This window comes from Ictidomys tridecemlineatus, chromosome 12 (assembly GCF_052094955.1).
Source record: "Ictidomys tridecemlineatus isolate mIctTri1 chromosome 12, mIctTri1.hap1, whole genome shotgun sequence".
NCBI classification, from domain to species: domain Eukaryota; kingdom Metazoa; phylum Chordata; class Mammalia; order Rodentia; family Sciuridae; genus Ictidomys; species Ictidomys tridecemlineatus.
This window is the reverse complement of record NC_135488.1, coordinates 105613790-105622773: the sequence shown is the minus strand read 5'-3', so window position 1 is coordinate 105622773 and position 8984 is coordinate 105613790. Positions and strand designations below refer to the sequence as shown.

General features: G+C 37.2%; 1 long non-coding RNA gene across 2 annotated transcripts in view; it reads left to right on the top strand.

Annotated features, from left to right (window-relative positions):
* The first annotated feature begins 323 nt into the window (after window positions 1-323).
* Window positions 324-8984, top strand: part of LOC144369439 (uncharacterized) — a 39784-nt gene continuing 31123 nt past the window's right edge. For both annotated transcript variants that reach the window (XR_013429196.1, XR_013429195.1), the window contains exons 1-2: window positions 324-667; window positions 6778-8521. This is a non-coding gene — a long non-coding RNA (uncharacterized LOC144369439). The remainder of the gene's footprint in view (window positions 668-6777; window positions 8522-8984) is intronic.

The window sequence follows — 8984 nt, the reverse complement described above, 5'->3', positions numbered from 1 at the left end:
GATCAATTTAGGTTTTGCTGTTTCCTAGTTCTATGCCCTGGAGACATATTTTGCTTCCTGGCCACTCAGTTTTCTCACCTGCAAAATGGGAGTGATATCAGCACTTGCCTGGTAAGAGATATGGAAGTTAAGTGAAGTGTGAATGTAAAATTCTTAGAACAATGCCTGGCACATAGTAAATACTCCATCAATGTTAAATATTTATCTCTTGCAGTTATTCTGAGGATTAACTAGGAAGCCACATATAAGAAGGATTGAACAGTGCTTATAAAGCATGCTTTGCTGTTTGCATACAAAATCTGCTAAATCTCTATCATCTTAAAAATAAATTCGACACTGAATCACTAACTACCAACCTTTATTTCTCCTTAATTTCCCCACAAACTTCTCCAACATGTATTTCACACCTTGCCTACATTTCATCACTCCCATTCACTGCTCAGTTCAACTCAGTCTAGTGTAGGCCCTCTCTACCTCTCAACAACACAAAAATGCCTTATTAATGTTGCTAAAGTCTATTTAACAAATCCAGTGGCAGCTTATCAATCATTTCTGTTTGAACTAACCACAGCTCTCTTTTTTAAATTGACAGATGTCTAATGAGTGTATGAAAATACTATTCAACATCACCCATCATCAGGAGACTGCAAATCAAAACCATAATAAGGTAGCACCTCACCCCAGATAGAATGGCTATAATCAAAAAGAAAAAAACATTATAAAAGCTGGAAAGGATGTAGAGAAAAAAGAACTTTTCCACCCTGTAGGTGTAAATTCATATAGTTACAATGGAAAATAGTGTACAGGTTCCTCAAAAACTAACAAGCAGTAACTGCAGATCTTCACACCAATGTACATCCTCCCCCCTCATGTTTTAAAAAATTTCCCCAACTAAGTTTGTTATTTTTCTGTCATTACATACAACTATCTATCATTACACACAACTTTGTTTTGGAGGACACCAGATTGGTTAAGTGCTCTCTTAAGCTTTACATTTGAAAAGCTTAGAGAACACAAATACATCTAATATACAAAAAATCATTAATAATTGGCATCGCAACTACACAGATGTCCTTCTACTAACTTAGTTTTAACTTTTAAAATAAAGTTGGGAATCCTTATGGTAGGATAACTATCATCACAGGTTTGCATAGGATAGCAGTATGAAAAAAAATCAAAGAATAGTTTTAATTTCTTAAGTTTAGGAAGCCAGTGCTAATGATTAGAAATAGACTTATTATCTGATGTATAAATGCATTTTATTTGCACAAAACATTGTGGTTAAGTAAAGAGATATAAGTCAGCTTTTTAAAAAAGTGACAATGTGGCCATTTTATATCAGTACAATGTATAAAGGACAGCGTTTATTGGTTATCTCGCCTACATTAAACCTACATAGCTTTAATTTTATAAATGTTGACACTTAAACAAAACTTGGACAAGAAGCTGTGTAGATCTTTCTAGTCATATATGTTTAGGGTATTCATTATATTGCCATAACTTAAAATAACAGTTGTTTATTTAACCAGGGTTATAAAGACTTTCAGATAGATATGAACCCTAATTCCTTTAAGACTTCGTTTCCCTAAGGAATCAAACCGAGTGGACAAAAGTAATTATCCTGTTAAATGACAGCAGATCATACATTGCCTGTGTCTTGAAGCCCCGTTCTCCTGGTGGCTTTCAGGCCATTATGTTCTGCTAGTCCTTTTCCCGGCTTGCATACAGGTTGTGTGTAGCCTACTTTTCAACGATTGCTTTCCTTGTTCTTTCCAGGTCACTCTTCTACCCAGCTCTGTCCCAGCAACTCCTTATCTCATCTCTCCTGTGATTTCAACTTCTGCTTCTATGCTTGCTTATGGCTCCACATTTATATCTTCAGCCCAATTTTCTTCTCTGGGCTCCTCATCCAACAGATATTATGGCCAACTGAACATATTTAATTGGATGTCCTGGAGGCCTATCAAACAGAAGGTGAAGCTAAATAAATCTCTTCCTGTATACCTCTCGTACTATAGTCAGTGGCACTGTCCTCCCATGCCCAGCCAGGAACCCAGCACTCATCATGTCTTCTCCCTACCTACTCACCCACCCTGTCAATCATGAAACCTAGAAAGTCTGCTAAGCATCTCCTCCACCTGTTCTTCTAGCCCTTCTCTGCTGCCTCTGTTCTGAACATGTCTCTTCTGCATTACTACAGTAGCCCCCCTGCCTTCCAGCTGAAGTCACACAAATCAGTTTGTGGTTCCCTGGATATTTCAAGCTGTCTCATGATTCTGAGTCCTTGTTGAGGCCTATATTTATGCCTGGAATGCCCCCTTTCCATGGACCAACAAACTTAAATCCCTCTATGTAGACTTCCCTGATGTCCCCAGCAAATTTTATTTTATATTTCTCATGTTACTCATGTGCTTTGTTTATATTTCTGTTACAGAAATATCTGATTTTACTGTGGTTGTTCATTTGGCAATCCATCCTTCCATTACTCTGAACATTTTGAGTGGAGGCTACATATTTTCATTTTTGTCATCTTAGTTCCAGGCACAATAAAACATTTGTGCCTGACACAATGCCCCACACATATTTCAAAAGTGACATGTTCAATGAGTGAATAAATGAATCTGTTGAACAGATCTTTCCCATCTTTTGTATCTTGAGTGTGGGAAGGAGCTATCTTTATTACCTTTGGTGACAAATATTTAATCACATCTTGATTAATGGAGATTCATAACTTATTAGTTCTCATAGGTCATTTATAACTTGTTCCTTCCCAAGTCCCTGGTGCCTGTAAAAAGTGAAACATAAGCTTTTTTTCCTCCAAGGCAGTTTCCATTGTCCTATGGATAAACCATCCTTTGAATTAAATCATAGTAATGTTAGGAACACTTCCTGGGTGGACAGTTGTATTTGAAAAAGAGTAGAGCATTGTTTTCATCTGGTGCGCATTTTAAAAGATTAACAAAAATTAATAATTGAGGAATCATTTGCAGTTCACTTGTTCTCTTTCTATTTTATCCATAAATTTTAAAACATTTAATAAGTTATGATACAACCTAGCAATCCCAATTCTGGGTATTTATCCAAAAGAATTATAATTAGGATCTCAAAGAGATAACTGTACTCCTATTTTCATTGCAATTTTACTTACAATAGCCAAGATAAGAAAATCTAAATGTTCACTGACAGATAGTGATTAGAGAAAAAACTATATGTATACATACATGTATACACACAAACATCTATGTATCTATATCTATTCTTAAGTGAATGATGGATAAAGAAACTGTGGTATATTTACTTAGTGCAATACTGTTCAGCCATAAAACAAATTAGGTCTTGCCATTTACAACAACATGGATGGAACTGGCAGTCACTATGTTAGGTGAAACAAGCCAGACGCAGAAAGACAAAACACCACGTTCTCACTCATTTGTGGGAACTCATAAGTCAGCCTTATAGAAGAACAGAATGCAATAGTGCTTGCTAGAAACTGGCAAGGGTAGAAGGGAAAACAGGAGAGACAGTAATTCAACAAGGGACATCAAAACATGGAGTGGAAGTCTCACTTTTGGCTCTTCTTTAGCACAGTACAAAACAAGCCATAATATATTTCAAGTTGACTAGAAAAGAAGAATACAAAATTCCCAACCCATAAAAGATTCATGATTGAAGAAATGGAAATGATATTACCCTGATTTGATTAACATATACTGTACACATGTACTGAATAATTATAGAATATTTCTGGGATGGGGATATAGCTTCAGTTGGTAGAGTGTTTGCCTTGCATGCACAAGGCCCTGGGTTCAAATCTCCAGCATCATCATCATCATCATCATCATCATCATCATCATAATATATTCCCAAAGGATAAAAAAGGAAATATGATATATTCAAACAAGGGAATACCATTCCACCTTAAAAAAGAAGGAAATTATGCAATTTGCAACAACATGGATAAACTTTGAGGGGTTATGCTTAGTAAAATAAGCCAGTCACAGAAAGACAAAAACTGCATAATTCCATTTATTAGGAGGCATCTACAATAGTCAAATTCATGGACTCAGAATGGAATGGTGGTTTCCAAGAGGGGAGGAGGAAGGCAGAAGGAGAGATATCAATAGGTATAAAGCTTTGGTGGGCAAAGTGAATTACTGCTAGATAATTTCTGTACAGCATTGTACCTATAGTCAATAATCATGTATTATATACTTAAAAATTTGTTCAGAGGGTAGATTGCTAAGTGTTCTTACCATAACATGATACAAGAGAATCTAATACAGTACAATATTTAGAGACTATTGAAGGGCAAAAAATAATTTCTTAGTGCAATATATAAACTTCAGCAATTTCTACTCTCTGGTTAGTTTAACAGAGGATGTTTCTCCTTTGTGTGTCATGTGAAATTCCTTCTAGTGCTATGCTTTATAAAACATTGTTCTGCTCTGTGAAAAAGCATTGAGTCTGCTTTTTAATTATTTTTTATTATTTAGTAATAAGATGCATTTTGCTTTAAAAATTCCTTGATATTTATAAAGATGAAATAGTTTAGAAATGGAAATATGAACTCAACTGGTACATGGACACAGATGCCCCCCGCCAGCTCGCTTCTTTAGCAAAAGAACATATCATTTAATAACAATGAAACCTAAAGCTATGAAGGGTAAAATATATTTCTTTTTTCTCAGCTATCTGAAAAATATCACTGGGCCAACTTTAATCATTTTTCCCATTATCATTTAAATGTACATTTGAAATACAGCATCATAAACTAAATGGGAAATTTTAAATTGCCATGTTATATTTTCACTGATCATAAAGCTGATATTATTTTCTACCACCTTAGCAGCTGATCAGTTTATTTTATATGAATCTTACATAACTTTCCCCAATCAACATTGCATAACTGAAGATATGTGGTATGGTTAATGGTTAACTTTCTTTGTCCTTTATTACTCCATGAGTAATGACCTACTTATGTAGTGATGATTATTGATTTAGAATATTAGAAAGAGTGAATATAGAACAGCTTACATTTTCTAAAGCTCACATTTTTTTTTTACTTTTTCTTAGATCAACTGTTTTAGTGAAGTTTTAATTTTGCTAATATAAATTATCTGTTAGGCACTTATTAATCTAAATAATTAGATCAAAACAAGCCCCTTTCTTGATGTGGCTTTTGTTGTTTAGGCAAGATGTTATCATACAAAGAGAAAGAAGCAATTCCAACTTAAATATGAAATTTACCTTTTTTTGGCCTTGGGAAAGCTACAAGTTGTGGAATTAGGTTACAGTTAATCTTATGATTAAAAATTTTTCATTTATATTAATTATTTTAAAATTGTTTAATAATTTAGAGGGAGGTCAATTCCTACAGGTCAACTATTTGTTTCAGTTCCTTAGCAAAAGCATTATTTTGAGGTTAAGAGAAAATCCCACCTCCTCAACCACAAAAGAGAGGAGAAGCAGCCCAATAATTTTCATGAATACATTTTATATTTGCTTAGATTTACATTTTCAAAAATAAGATTATATACTATCAAATATACAATTAGTCAAGTTGAGCCTCTACCTGCAAGAAGACAACTCAAAAAGCAATATCATGACCTTCTATTGGATATGATATAGCTGATACAATCTTCTCTCTCTCTCTCTCTCTCTCTCTCTCTCTCTCTCTCTCTCTCTCTCTCTCTCTCTCTCTCTTTCGTACCAGAGATTGAACTCAGGGGCACTAAACCACTGAGCCATATCCCTAAGCCTATTTTGTATTTTTATTTGGAGACAGGGTCTCTGAATTGCTTAGTGCTCTGCTTTTGGTGAGGCTAGTTTTAACTTGTGATCCTCCTGCCTCAGTATCCCCAGCCACTGGGATTATAGGTGTGTACCACCACATCCGTCTTCTATATATAATTTAAGAGCAGCTCTGATATAGTGACAGAATCCACCAGGGGTAATCCACACTTTTCACACTGCTAGCCTGATTTGACCACAAATTGTGGTTTTAAGTTTGCTTGTTCTTGAGTATGCTGCTATAGTAGGGTAGAGATCAGAATGGTTGTACAGATGTTATACAGTGACATCTGACTGTTTCTCAGAAAATCAGGGTTGACCCTTAGATTTGGCAAAGCTCTTCTAATTGATCTTCCACAAGGGTACATATTCCCAGTGATGTGGAGATACTATGATGACTGGCATCTGCTAATGCCTACTTGTTTAGGTAGATGTTGGGGCAATTGGCCGGAGAGCAGACAGCTTCCATCACTCTAAGGACTTTTTCCCCTCCATTTTATCCAGGGTGATAAGACCACTCTTCTTACTATGAGAATATATGGAAATCACAGTTGAAAAAACTGATCACCGAAATTTTTTGATCACATAGCCCTTTGATAGTCTGATGTGAGAAGGAGTCCTCTTACTATAAAAATCTACACATGCCCAGAGAACTTGCACAGAACTTCAAGAGATTGTGAAACTCCTGAAATCCATCCATGGACCCTAACAATTCCTTAATTGAGAGATTTTCTTTGGTGAGTACAGGATCAGGTGCATACTTACTGATCCCTGTATCTCTAAGCTTCCTGGCACAGGTAACTGACCTGCAGCAGGTTTTAAAATACTTTGGAAATAAATAACTTACCAGGGGCTGTATTGGTGCCCTCATCCACAAGAGCTCTCCATTTACCAGCGGGAAACTTCTGAAACCCTCACTACACTACCTGGAATCTGCTATCTCTGGAGCTTAATGCCTTCCTATCATTGCCTCTTGTCTGTGTTCAGGACAGAAGACTCCCAGAACCATGGGGAAGACTAGAAGCAATCAACAGTGCAAGGTATGAGTGACGATGGGAAGGTCTCTCCCTCTCATCCAGTGCCAGGAACAATTCCCACCTGACAATTCTGGTCAAGCCCTGATTGATGTCACATTTGTCAGGCTGGCCCTATTTTTGGCTCTTTTGCCCATGATATTAGAATATCAGATATTAGAACATCACTTTCCTTTAATAAACAGAGCAGCTAAATGCTCTGCTATCACCAATAAATCTCTGGAGTGAGCCTGAAAATCAGTGTGCTGAATCACGGGCCCAGAACGAATTGTCTTGACAGGGAATTTGTACTATAGAATGAATGCAGGAGACAACTTCAAATTTCTCCATGCTCCAGCCTTAGAATCAGGTCATCTTCAGAGTGAGGTGAGGATTATTACTTTGCCTGTGTGTGAGATGGGGGTAGGGTGCAGAGGAGCTGCCGGTCTGAAATCTGCAGGTTTCTCCTTGTTTAGAGGGCTCTTTCTAGGCTAGCCTTCCTACACCTGCCCTGTGACATGACTTTTGCTATAGAACCAGAGCCTTCAGCTTTGTCCTAGTGAGTCACCTGGCCTAACAGTGCCTTAACAATAGAGCCACACCAAGTCATGCACATAGGATGTGTCACCAATAACTCATCAGAAAAGATATCACGTTTCTGTAGGGATGCCCTGGTGACAAAGTGCACTCCAAGCCCAATACATCAGGAACGTAAATACGGCAAATCTTGAAGATAGAATTTTGGCCTTGTTCTGCTTCCTTTCTCTTGCTCTTTCCTGTTGTGTAGTCGCATATAGAGAGACTGGCACAGTCAGAGCAGAGAGATGATCTAAGGGAGGGAGAGCCAGGATGTGCTTGTGAGTGTTGCTTGTTGAAGTAAATTAGGGAAACCAGACCCCATGGACACAGATTGGCAAGATGTCTACCCTGTTTACATGCCACTTCCCTTCCAAGGTCCTGTGAAATTGCTGTCTCTGTGGCTCAAGGACACTTTCAGACAGACTGTGCTTTTCCCCTCTTGGCAGAGCCTCTGTAGTCTACTCTAGATTCCTCTTGCTTTGTTTCGTCATGAGTCAGCTCCCAGAGAGTTGCTCTGAATGGGCCTTCTGGAAATAGAAAACTGATATCCCAGCTCCATCTCCCATCCTGTGACTTCTTGTTACTGAAGAGTAATGATAACTGGTGAGGCATATATTCTCAATGTTCTCTAGTTTTTTTTTTCTGGTCATTCATCTTCCAAAAGAAGATGAAAGAAGATATCTAGGGGCACCATCCCATGGGGCAGAGCACCATGGAAACTAAGGGTACTAGAAGAAGTGAGTTAATAATCCAACTAATGAATCATAAAAGATGTAGCAAGGCTGAATTTTAAACAGTTTTATGAATCTCCTCAGTAGTTGTAAAACTTTTTAGTCATACTGAAAAAATCCTTTTCCCATCACAACACAGTATACATGAATGTATACAATAGAGACAGAATTACCTAAAATAAAACTTACCCTTAATGCTTATAATATACTCCACTTTTTATTTTATGTCTTTTCTAATTTTTTAAAAAATTAAACCCAGAACTTTGAGCATGTGAGGCAGGCAGTTCACCAATGAGCTATATCCCCAGCCCTTTTTATGTTATTCTGAATTAGCATCTCACCAGGTTGCCCAGACTGGCCTCAAACGTGATCTTCCTGCCTCAGCCTCTCCATTCACTGAGATTACAGGTATGCATCACCACATTTGGCACTATTTTCTAATTTGTATCATTTCATTAAAAATTTACTTAGTGGACCATTAAACTTATTTCATGGTCCACTAAATAATTGGCTATTTGTTTGGGAAACATTGTCTTACCTATGGGATTGTATTATAGTTGATAAGGAATTCTACTCTGCTTTCAATTTTCTCTAAAAACCTATTTATTAATTTACATAATATTCAGAGTGAATCCTTACAATAGTTCTAGAGTGAGTTTTACAAGGTCTCAAAGCTAACAAATGGTGACACTTGAAGCCATAACTCGTCTCAAGATTCCAAATCTAAGGCTATTCCTACTTCACAATGCTGCCTGTCTAGCCTCCCTGACGTGCGTTGCTGGTGGTGCCAAAGGGCCAGGAATGTACCTGTTACTGTGCTGGGTACCTGAACTTGGTCAATGAATATATGATAAACAGAATGGAATAGCAA